This window comes from Microtus oregoni, unplaced genomic scaffold (genome assembly GCF_018167655.1).
Source record: "Microtus oregoni isolate MIOR12 unplaced genomic scaffold, Mior012 000085F_ref0000168, whole genome shotgun sequence".
Lineage (NCBI taxonomy): Eukaryota > Metazoa > Chordata > Mammalia > Rodentia > Cricetidae > Microtus > Microtus oregoni.
The window spans coordinates 2,530,006-2,542,062 of NW_024544551.1; the positions used below are offsets into that span (position 1 = coordinate 2,530,006).

The 12,057-nt window shown below is 35.7% G+C and overlaps 1 protein-coding gene across 2 annotated transcripts in view; it reads left to right on the plus strand.

The window, feature by feature from the left end:
- Positions 1 to 12,057, plus strand: part of LOC121441939 (protein Largen) — a 271,566-nt gene that overhangs the window by 243,572 nt on the left and 15,937 nt on the right. The window contains exon 3 of one of the 2 annotated variants that reach the window (XR_005973520.1): positions 3,394 to 3,498. The exons of the other annotated variant lie outside the window; for it this stretch is intronic. The gene's annotated coding sequence lies outside the window, so the exon portion shown is untranslated. Of the gene's footprint in view, positions 1 to 3,393; positions 3,499 to 12,057 lie in introns of those variants that run through there. 2 annotated transcript variants of the gene reach the window in all.

Below are 12,057 nucleotides of genomic sequence, written 5' to 3' on the forward strand. Positions count from 1 at the left end.
CACACTTCTTAAACTTTCCTAAATAGTAAGTACCACCCATTGGAAACCAAGCAGTAAAATGTCAGAGTCTATTCAAATAACTACAGGTGTGTGGTTTAGAAACTTTTAATTAAATATTTCTATTACTTCTCTAAATCAGTGTCAGTTACCTGTTAAAATTAGCTTATTTCTTATTAACACCAACAAAATGACATAATTAATATTTAATACCCCTTGCCTTCCACAGACATTTAAAAGTTCCCTTTGAAATTTAAATTTTTTGCTTTCGTTGAATGACTAAAAGCTTTCGATCAATTTGGTGTCTTCTTCTTCTCTTTTGTGAACAATTACCTGACTCTACAGTAGTATAGTCTGTATATCCTACATTTTTTTCCCGTGCCTGTGGTGTTTGAATGATATTTTGTGTTTTATGGAATTCAGTGTTTTCCAGTGCAGAATGTCGTCATGGCTAGTCATAGAACTAAAAAGTGAAAAGATAGGCAGGATCAAAGAGAAACTATTGAATGGAATTTAAAGGAAACAAGAGGAATTTGAAAACTCCTCTGCTGCATACCCTCATAGAACTTAAGCAAATATATTGTCAATTGTTTTCTCTTAGATTTCTCAGAGGGTCTCTGCTGCTGCCCCAAGAGTGAAAAGGTAGCCACACTGATATAAACATAATTGAATGCATCCTAGTCTGCCTTTGATGCTTGAAGTGTACCCTGGAAAAGGCTCACAAGTATGAATAAGAGTTGTTGATTTTGGACTGTTGTAGTGTGAAAGCTGTTTGAAGTAGATCATCCTGAACAAATTGCAGTATATCAACTGTGAAAAAAAAAATCTAACTTCAGAAAGTTTCAGAGGTTTTAAAGTTATGCATTTCATTTTATAATTTTACACAAGAAAACAAGGTTTTATGGAAGAAAATATTTATTTTAAAAAGAAACCTTCAGTGAAAGAAACTCAATCTTTTTCCTCTTTTCAATACTTCTGACTTTTACCATTGGTATAACCCTTTATTGAATTATTGCGTGCATACTTCAGAGTTCAGCTGCCATCCGTTTATAGCATGAATTTTCTTCAAACATACTGTGGAGCAGGAGCTGGTGTCCAAAGATAGATTTTACTAGCACCTCCACAGCTTCCATCTGTTTCCTTTGATTCTTTACCTTCCAGTCTCAAGGTAACTCTTTCCTCGATTCTAGCGACAATCACAAGTGGTGTCTGCTCTATCCTTTGTCAATGTCAGACGATAAATACTTAATCGTTCATAACTCACATCTGCCCATCGATGTGTTTGCCATCTCAACCACATCATTGAGTGTTGTCGTTGCCACTCTTTTTGCTGTACATTATTGGCACAGATATTTCAGAATATATGTATTCATTCCAGTGTTTCTTGGCATTTTTAATAGTGGAGTTTCCACTCTGAACCTACTCTATAAAACAAGGAAGCTATAAACACGTTATTAACTGTACTTTATTGAATCTATCTACTTGATGTACACCTAAAAGTTCAATAGATATGTATTGTATGCCTGTAGACACACAATCTTTTTTTCAGTTGTTGACCTAGGCTTTCATTTATACAAATGAGTGTTCTTGTGTAACATGAGGGCTGGCTTGTTGGGGCTTATGTCCTGCCCAGTTCCCATAGCCAGTAAGCCCCAAAGAAAATCACAGAGGTCTCCATAAGTTATAAACTGATTGGCCCATTAGCTCAGGCCTCTTATTAAGTCTTGTAACATATTAATTATTCTATCCAGTGAGATGGCACCTCTCCAAGTCCTTCAAATGCATCATCAATCCACACATCACATCGCTAGAGAAGAATGCCGAAAATTAGATTGGAAAAGATTAAAGTCCGATTTGAAGATGTGAATATGTTTGCTATCTCGGCTTTAAATTCACCAGGTCTTACCTGTTGAAAATTCCAGAAACTACTTCAATTTCATAAAGTTAAACACACTGTTGTCTTCTATTAGAATCTAAAGAAAGACGAAAGCAGCTGTAAAATGTTGGTATCACAGTGTGAAATCAACCACCAAAATGACAACATTACAAAATAAAGGCACTGGAAAATTAATAGCATGGTCTTCTGGAGGCAGAATTGAAATAATTTTACTGTTGCCCATCCTGGATCCATGGTGTATCTAGTTTGCTTAACGTCTTTTCCAGTTATTGTATAAAATACCCAACGAAATCTACTTCAGGAAAGTTTATTTGGGCTTACACTGGCAGAGGCACTTACATGTCATGGTGGGTAAGGCACAAAAGCGGGTTCAGAAGGCAGGGCATTATGAACAGGAGGATGGCTGGCGACACAGCATCTGGATTTTTGGAAGAATGGAAAATGGGACTAGCCTACAAAGTCTCAATGCCTGCCCCAGTGACTCCTTTCTCCTGGCAAGTCTCTAGCCACGAATGGTCACACATATTGGCCAAACAGTGCCACCAGTTGAAGACCGAGAGTACTCATTGGTTCCAGGAGTTCTGTGGGACATTACAACTTTAAACTGCAATGTGTTTTAAATACCTTTTTGCATAAAAAATAACACAAATTGGTTTAGTTCTTGCCACACTATTTTTATAAACACAGCTTCATTAAAATATAATTCACACTTACTAAAATTTTAATGTTTTAAAGTAAGTTTTTTTTAGTTCTTCAGATTATGCAAAAAGCACAAATGTCCAGTTTTAGAACCTATTTATCACACTAACTAGAGAACCATACCAATAAGAAGTCTGTTCCCATTATATTACTCATAGATGGAAAAATCTTATAATTTACTTTTTAGTCTCTATAGATTTGCCTTCAATAATCACTTAATATAAATGAAAATATACAATACAAAGTCTCCATGCAATCTTAAAGCAATTTAATTTCCCACGTTTTCCCAGCGAGTACAGATGTCTCTGTAGCATTGTATCATCCCACAGTACAATTGTAGAAAGTGTGAAAAATATGAATTTGGTATAATAATTTGTTAACCCTTTCCTTAGTATTGTTAGTACAGTTATTAATTTACTTACTTTTCTGGTGTTAGGGTATTGCTTTCTTCTGGGCTTTCTCCTGAGAGAATCAGCTACTGGGTGATAGAATAAATGGAATTTACTGTCTTTATGGCTATGTTTCTAACTCAACAAATGGCAGAGCTGAAATAAAAATGTACCTCTTAAGCTCATAATCTTGACCCAGTAATTAATAAACATGAAAAAAAAATTTGTTTAGGCCTTGAAAAGGGAATATTGCGAATAAACAACTGGTGAGTTATTTTGAGGAAATAAAATGTTGGCAATCAATGCATTATATGTTGCATCTCTTTTTCTTTCTTTTAAAATTAATATGATTATTACATTTTCACCAATTCCACCCCTTCTGTCTCCACTTCTGTGCTTTCTTCTTTCAAGATTTCCTAAATAGATTTGTAGAAATTCAACAGACATACAAATAATGGCACTAATGTGGTCGACACAGCTTCGTGGGCCAAGACACAATCAGGTCATCACAATAAGGTAATAAGGGCAGTGGACATACATGGTATCTGTCGAGTTTCCCTGTGAAGTGCAGTCACGGTGCTGTGGTGGTAACTACAGCCATTATGTCGTACTGCAGATCTCTAGATATCACTCACCTGACATCGCTGAGCAACTTCCTCTTCTGAATCCTAACCATCAGCCACCACTGCTATAGCCTCTGCTTCTTAGAATTTGACTATTATATGCGCCTATTAAGTAGAATCACTCGGCTTTTGAATATCATACACAGAAAATGTCCTTCTTGTTTATCACAAGTTGTAAGCCTTCTCTATTTTTCATGAATCAATTACATTTCATTGTATGAGTATGCTATATTTCCATCTTCATTCATATAACCATTGTCATAGGCTGTTTTCATTTCAGGTTTTTGAAAATAATATTTCAATAAAGATGAGAATACATCTTTGCCACATAGGATTTTTAACTCATTATGGCATATATCCGGACTAGAGTTTCTAGATAATGCACTAGACCTATTTTAAGTTTTTGAGAAAGCTAGATGCTGCTTTCCATTATGACTTGGTTGGTAGCAGTTTAAATTATTGTCAATGATGTTGTAAGACACACTCTTTCTCATATTCACACCAATGCTTCGATATGTTGTTTATTTGCTTGTTTTTTATCTTTATTATGGCTATACTAAAATGTTTTAAATGATATTTCATCACAGTTTTGATGCATACTCCTTGATAATTAGAACATTGGGTATCATTTTACATATGTTTTGGCCATATGTTCAAGATTAATGCTTATTTTTAATTGATTTATTTTTCCTTTGAGCCAATGTTTTTTTTTGAGAAATAGACTAGATCAATTATGAACTTTAGAAATCACAAGTAGCTTGTACCTCTAGAGAGAATAACAAAGTTAAGGTATAACACCAACTTCAAAATATGTTAAACTTTCAGTGGCTAAAATATCAATGTATAAATACAAAGAATAAGACAAATAGTTTACAGCTATAGGTGAGAACATTATCACCTAGAGTGGCCAACCACTCTAAATATAAGTATGTGTGCATATATTTGAATGTATATATATATATGTATACACAAATATATATGCAAATACTATATATGGGTTTTAAGTAAGGTAAATGAGGACTTTCCTATCGTATATCTTTGCCAGGATATATCCAATTATTTTTTTAATTATAGTCTGACTGTAGCAAGATAGAAACTTAAAGTAGTTTTAATTTGTGTTTCCCCCACCGTCAAGGATGCTGAACACATTTTTAGGTTTTCTTAGTTTTATTTCTTCTTTTGAGGACTCTCTGTCCTGCTATGTAGCCTATTTTAAAAATTGCTTTGTTTTCTTGTTTCTTATTTTCTCAGTGCCAGGCATGTGAAACTTCTCTTTTAGTTGTTATCAAGGGAGTTAGACACACTCCCCAAACAATGTAGGCTATTGTAATTGCATTCTGTTGCTTGCCAGAATCTGAAGGTAAGATTCTATTGCTGTAGACTTAGACACAAGACAATTTTCCAAAATCAATACACTGACTAACTATATTCTAAATATTAATTCTTAAAAACACAGGTAAGTATAACTCCCACACCTCATCAGAGCAGCTTCTTTTTGCAGAAGACAAAGGCTATCACAAAACACACAATAGGTGAAAATGCAGACAATAAGCGACCCTGGTCTGCACAGTCACAACAGGTACTGTAGTACAATACCTGCAGCAAAGCTCAAAGAACATTGTTAAAGAAAGGGAAGAAAGATTCAAACAACCAGAGTACCAAACCATCTGATGCTGATTGTATCTTTTAAGGATGAAATCTCAGCAATATGGTTAGCTACCCAAGATGTACATTAACAATACCAGTTGACTTACTAATGTGGATAGGGACATTTTCACAAGGCCCTACTTCTAGGTGAAGAGCTACAGACACCCAACAGTTGCCGAAAGAATAACAAGGCTAAAGTTATATATAAAAGATCAGCTTTCCAGTTTTCCCCAGGGATAACCTCTAATAGATTACCCAGTTCCAATAGTTAGTCCTAAAAACATGTGCATACAAGCAACAATTCATGGACTTGATAAATATATCTATGCATGTGTGTGCACTTAAGTGTGTATAAAACAACAATAATTTGGGGAAAAAAGTCAGAATTAGAAAAGTAGTGTAAGGGTCACTGGAATAGTTGTAATAGAGAGAAAAGGAAGTAGAAATGTTGTAAAAATTGCATTTATGTGTGCTTGCCAAATATAATTTATAAAAAAAATCAGATAAGAATAAAAATGTATGGCTCCATGGAACAGATCAGAGAATGAAGAAATAAATCCATGCAAAGAAACCCAAAATGTTATTGACAAATATTTTAAGAATACTAAGTATGAAAAATAAAGTCTCTCCAGCAAAAGTTTTTAGGAATAACATACATCCAGATGTGAAAGAAAGAAGTCAGAACTGATTCATGAAAAAACCAACTTCAAATGAATTGAAGACTTACACATCAGCAACAAAACTAAGAAAATATCAGAATAAAGCTGTGTTTTGAAGAGTATAAATTATTTGAACCAGTATAGAACTCAGACTCAGTATGGAATTTTCTCAAAAATATAAAAAAAATAAATTTCTCTTATTACCTACTTATCACTCCTGGATATTTTCCCAAAGGATTCAAAATTGGTGTACCACAGAAGTTCTTACACATTAATGTTTATTCCAACCTTACACAGGTTAGTAACCAGTTTAGCCCAAGGATCTCTTCAGCGAATGAGTATATGTAGAAAATGCAGTACTTGTAAAATGGAATTTTGTCTTAAAGGTAACAATAGCTCTCTAATTGGACAAATGCCTGCATAGCAGTACAGCTCTGGCTGGTACTGTAATCTTAGCCAATTACCTGTACTGGAAAAGACATAGGCCTGAGAGCAGAATGTTCTACTTCCAGTTTCCTAAACCAATATAATTTCTAACTGTAATCCAAATATTCATCCTTATACTTATGTAAGAGTATAGCTCTTAACCCTCATCAATGAAGAGTCTTCTTGCAATAGATTTAGACAACTACCAATATCCACAGCTGTTCAATTTTAAGAGAATAAGTGACTTTGGCGGCGGGCTCAACCACAGTTGATATGCAGATTAAATGCAACACCGACACCAAATTTTGGGAAAAATCACAAGAATAGGGTCACAAAGATTGTAAGAACCTGAAAGGCAGCAGAGCTGCTGTGAAATGGTGTTTTCTATAAATGACAGGCAAGTTCTACCCAATAAACTATAAACAATACAGTCTCCTGGACAAGATCCACATAATGACTTTAGTTTACATGCCAATGCTGACAGGAAAAATTCATCATATACCCACCCCTAGATGAATAGCCTGTCGAGAGACGGAGAGGGAGACTCAGTCTCCTGTATGGATGAACTCTGACATAATTTGTCCAGTCCCAAGTAGTAAGCTGTGAACACATGTATGTATGAAGAAACTTAAATGACTTAGTATGTTTGCACATATATATGTGAATATATTCATATGATAATAATAATTAAATAAAAGATCTTAAATTTGGAAGGAGACCTAGTAGGAGGTAAAGGGGAGAAAGGGAGAGTTGAGAATGATGTAAGTCTGGTGCTCATGTATGATGTTCTCCATAAAATTTTATCAGTTTTAAAAGTAAAGAATAAAAAAATATTAGACAATGAATATTTCCATTAAAAACATAAAAACAGGGACTGGAGAGAAAACACGGCTCTGAAGAAAACTGGCCACTCTCCCAGAGGACCTGGGTTCCGTTCTCACCACTCACATGGTAGCTAACAACGGAGAATTTGGATCTCAGCAGTTCCACCGCCTCTTCTGTTGGTACACAGATATACATGCATGTTAAGAAATGATACACATAGAATAAAAATAAATAAACATTTACCAAAAATAGGGAAAAGCTATTGAGAGTGAATTTTTTAATAATTTTAAAATAGGACAGTAACAGCTTGGGAATAAAGGTAAAGTCAGTAAGAGTGTAATAACTACTTATCTCATTTGTGTGTGTGTGTGTGTGTGTGTGTGTGTGTGTGTGTGTGTGTGTGTTCAAATACCAGACAAAAACAACATAAATGAGGAAGGTTTGTTTTGGTTTGTGGTTTACAGGGTTGCAGTTATAAAAGTGAATGTGAAGGCTCTGTATTATTATTTCTGTCTTCAGGTATCTGAGAAATAAATGAGGATGCTCTACTTGCTGATGCTTTTTATTCAGTCTGCGATCCCAGCCAGAGGAATGTTGCCAAATCCACAACATGTCTAACCTCATCAAATAATTGGTCTAGAAACACCCTCAGCAGTATGTCTGGAGATGTGTTTCCATGATGATTCTAAGTCCCACCAAATTGGCATTCAGCATTAAACATCACAAGCCCAACCACTGTCAACCTCATATACAAACATGTGACATTTTTTTCATAATCATGCACCCGTTGTCTTTTAAAGCCCAATTCCATTTCATAATGCAAAATGAATTTAGTTCAACCTCAAAAGTTCCTGTTGTCTTTTACTTCCCCCAAACTGTTCAAAATTCCAGTTTTCCTATAACCTGGGGCTATATCTTAACCGTAAGTTCCCATAATATTACAACCAAGTAAAATTGTTCATCTACCACTAATTGAACATTCCCTTTCCATAGATGACAACATGGATACCAAAGAGGAAAACACAAAAGCAAGACTGAAACCAACAGGACAAACACCAGATCAATCATAGACACACGTCCTGCATCTTGGATTCTTGAAGGATTTATTTGGCTCCAAAGGGCTTAGATAGCCCTACTCCTCCAGCTCTGCTGCCTATAGATCCCACACTGTCTCTTGGGCCAGCTCTACTGGGTGTCTGAATTTTTACACAGTGACCATTCAATGGTATTGGCTCTCCAACACAATGGAGTCTCTATTGCAACTTAGACATCACCTCCACTGCTTCATGCACTGCTCTCCTAGGGCCTCATGTAGGGATTCTGGATCACGGCACAGATGGCCAGACCACAGACACTCTGCTTGCTTTGGGCCTCCATAATTCCCTTCAATCCTGCAGCATTTGTGCTTGTACAATTAATACTGGGTGGATGATGCTTCCAAGCTCTGTGACAAACTCAAGCTATTATTTGACTTTTTTTTTTTAAACTTCAATTGTCTTACTCTCTGTTTTGTATGCTAGAGAACCTGTTGTTTGTGACCTTGAAACTCCTTCAACAATGTTCCCATTCTAGGCTCTTTCCTTACAAATGAATTTATATTTTTACAAGGTGGTAGTTTTAATGGGTGATACCTGGCCTCCAGGACATGCTCCTTACTCTCTTAATTTGGAGCATGAGGTTTTCATTTCAATGGTTCTGGTGCCTTTCTCAGAACCCGCTATGAGTACAACATTAAAAAACCCACTCTTCTCTTTCAAATTCATGTTTTCTATATTTCCGCTTAAATTGTTGCTCTCTGATAGTTTAACCCAGAAAAAGAGCAGTAAGCAGTCACCACAGCAGAGCTGTCCTGCTATCCTGTCTTGAGATTGCCACTGCCAAATTAGTCCATTTTTTAAAATTAATTTAACCTTGTTCAAGCTAAGAAATCATGGGAAGAATGTAGCAAATCCTTTGCCAAAATGTAATATAAATGGATTGTAGCTCATTTCCTGATAAAGTCCTTATTCCCTTCTGAAACTCCACAAGCCAGAACTCCACAGTCTGGGTCTTTTACACTTTTCTATTTAGACATCCTATCAGGATGGCCTGACATTAAGCTGTTTCCACCATTCTGAGATTTCTTTAGCCTGAAATTCCAAATGCAAACCAAAGGCCTAAGAACAAATTCTTTGTGTATGTATTCAGGAGTGGTACAGGAGAGTCACATGGTACCTGATTTTTTTCCTGAGGAACCTCCATAGTGATTGAGGGCTTTCCATTCCCATTGGTAGTATACGAGGATTGTCTTTTCTCCATGTCCTCTCCAGAACGTTCTGTTCTCTAGATAAATTTTATCTGACTGGCTTGAGATCAAATCCAACACTACACTTTTTGCTTTTTATTTGCCAAGTAACTGGGGATATTACACCCTTATTCATACATTTGTTGAACCTTTTGCTTCATTTGATAGCTGACTGTTCAATAGCTTTGTCCATTTGTTCATTGGCTTATAGGGGGAGGTTGATACTTCATTTTCTTTTAATTTTTTCCTATATTTCAGAAAAGAGTCACCTGTAGGGTGAAGACCAGACAAAACTTTTCTCTCAGCTGCAGGATGACTTTGCTTTGTTAAATATCTCCTCTGCCATGAGGAAGGTTTGAAATTTCATGCAATCCCATTTGTCAAATCCTACTGCTATTTTCAAAGCTATTTCAAATACTACATATAGATATGTTTATTCTGTGTTCTTGTGGTGGCTTCAAATCTAATCTTAATTATCTGCAGGATAGGAATTGAAAAATCGGTGTAATTTTTTTAAGATTGGGTACACAGTCTCTTTAGTCCTGAGTTGTTGAACACAATTTGCTCTTCTTTCAGTGTTTGTTTTTGAATCTGTGCCAAAATCAGATGGTTGTAACTATGTGTACTTGTTTCTGGTCATCGACCCTCTTCATGGGTGTGCTGGCTTTGTTCTGGTGATGGACCATTTATTGCAGTGACTCTGCAGAATGATTTGAATCAGGAATTGCAATAGCTATAGCATTGCTGCTTTTGCTCACCTACTCTATGTCTTAAACTTAACTATTTGAGGTTACCTAAGTTATATTATCAGTTTACTAACTGTCTGATTCTGTTGTATTAACTTTACTCATTTTTTCTTCAGTAAGGTAGTACCAAAATTTATTCCTAAAGTTTCATTAAAAATTAAAACAGTTGACTATATTAATGATTCTCATGACTGACAGTAGAAATTTGACATTTTTCCTTATATTATTTATTCTTAAAAATGAAAATAGCTAAAAAGATCCAGTACATAAAGTTAGCTATTCTCAAATAAGAGGTCAACTTTCCTACACAGATCACTCACATAAAAGGATCATTGTGTTTGAACCTCAAAGGTAATTTTTATAAAACCTTGATTTTTAGTAACTTTATTTGGAAGAGAAAATGTTTCTCAGTAGCACTAAATAACTACTGAAAATCTGTATTTTGATTTTTTAGATGACACTTTTCTATGACTAACCCTGTCCAATTAGAAGTCAAGTTTTAATATGATACCCCTAGGGAGCAAAGGTGTCTGTTGGTAACAATCTTGAAAACCAAGGTAAAATATTTTGCACATGTAAATCTGTTTAAAAGGTCAGGACAATACCAGGTGACTAATTCTCTTTTAGACATGTTTATTTGTTTGTTTGTTTGTTTGTTTGTTTCCCCTCCCTTCTCTCCTAGCAATTCCTTCCACCAACCTCCCTTTTCTGCCCCCTCATCCATTCCTCTTCCTTTCTCTTCAGAAAAGGGCAGGCCTCCCATTTATGTCACCAGACATGACATATTAAGTTGTTGTAAGACTACGTACGCACTTCCTCTCCTAAAAAGGCTGGAAGATGAGGAAACCCAGTAGGAAGAAAAGTCCCCAAAAGCAGATAGCAGTCAGAGACAGACCCTATTTTCACTGTTAGGAGCTCCACAAGAAGACCAAACTACACAACTGTAACATACGTGCTGAAGGCTTAGGAAGGCCTAGTTCAGTCCCTTGCAAGCTCTCTGGTTGGCGGTTCAGTCTCTGTGAGCCCTATGAGCCCATGTTAGATGATTCTGTGGGTTTTCTTGTTGTATCTTTGGCCCCTCTGGCTTGTACAATCCTTCCTTGCCTTCTTCTACAAGATTCACCCAGTTTGGCCTAATGTTTGGCTGTGGTTCTGTGTCTGTTTCCATTAGTCGCTAGATGAAGCCTCTCTGATAACTACTGAACTACGCAATGATTTTTTTTTTCTTTTTGCCAGTTGTGCTTGGTTCTATCCTAGGTTTCTGGACTATCCAGTCTCTGGGTCCTGACACTCCACACAGTGTCACGGGTGGACTCCCTCTCATGGTATGGGTCTCAAGTTAGATCACTCATTGATTGGCTACTCTCATAATTCCTATGTCACCTTTATTTACTCCAGCATATCTTGTAGGCAGGGCAAATTGTATGTCAAAGGTTATGTTTCTGGACTAATTCTGTAGATTTATGACCTAACAACAACCATCACTGAATTTATTTGAAACCTCACCACACTTAATATATTAATCAAGAGTTATGTTCTTTTCAGAAATCAAAACTGTTCTTCCACGGATTATTTTCCTACATAGCCTCTGACTTTAATTGACAGTGTCACTTGTAAAAAAAAATAGCTAAAGTTTAAAGATTCTCAACTGGTTCATCTTTTATTAGTAATGAAAAGTAAAAGTCATTTTGGAGACATGATGACTTAAGATGTCAAATTTCTTACTTTAATTAATATTTCTATTGTTTATAGAAGAATATGTTAAATATTCATTTTGATACATGTTGCTTAAGTGTTTGTCATAATATTCTGTATAACTGTCAATGCATTCCTTCAAAATTTCCTTGCTATATTTTTTCTTATCT